The following is an 845-nucleotide window of genomic DNA, read 5'->3' as shown; positions in this document are numbered from 1 at the left end:
GGAGGTGTCTTGCTCTTGGCGTTGTATGATTTAATGGGTTGTAAACTCCACTAAAAATTTCAAGCTGTAACAGTGTCATGGCTCCTGGACTGTGGGTAACACTCAACCAGGTTTCATAGTTATTTAATACTTTAATTTAAGCAGGTTTATTACACCTTTGTGTTTTCAGACTGCTGGGAAAATATATGTTCATACCATGCTAGACTGGGCAAAAAGGAGGTGCATGAAGTAAAGGAAATTTAAAAGAAAAGGAACATGGCTTCTGGAATGGGTATCATGAGGAGGCTCCTGGATTTAAGGATGGGTTAACCAGTGGTGAAGGATGCCCTTGAAAAAACTGATGCTGCTCTATTGCAGAAAAATTATTTAGACCAGTTAGACAGCCTCCAGCCTGTTTTTTGTGAGAATTTCAAGATCAGAACAGAGTTCATGCACAGATACAAGTCCATGAAAGCAGGAAATGTTCAGACTATAAAAATAATCATCCATACTAAAAGTTTTCCTTCTGGTGGGCTTGGCTTCCAGAGGATTGCTTGCTCTTCAGGAGCATTCAGCAATGAATGAGATCAGTAGTGGAACAAATATGCCTGTCTGTGTACAGAGAGCTGGATTTAAAACTCTGCTTTCTGGTAACCTTAGAAAAAAGCATTGGCCATATCCTTTTCAGCAGCCCTAATCCAGGAAAGGGACTCAAGCAGTCTCCTTGCCCTTCTGAACTTTGGTTTCCTTCACTTAGGCACTCTAAGCTGGCATGGGATCTTTGTTGCAGCTGTGTCAGGAGTGAGAGGATCAATATGGTTTTAAAGTGTCTCTTCAAAGTTACTCTCAGAACTGTCAGCAACTTC

The sequence above is a fragment of the Neopelma chrysocephalum genome, unplaced genomic scaffold, assembly GCF_003984885.1.
Source record: "Neopelma chrysocephalum unplaced genomic scaffold, ASM398488v2 Primary Assembly neopelma1_45, whole genome shotgun sequence".
Lineage (NCBI taxonomy): Eukaryota > Metazoa > Chordata > Aves > Passeriformes > Pipridae > Neopelma > Neopelma chrysocephalum.
This window is presented reverse-complemented; position numbering follows the sequence as displayed.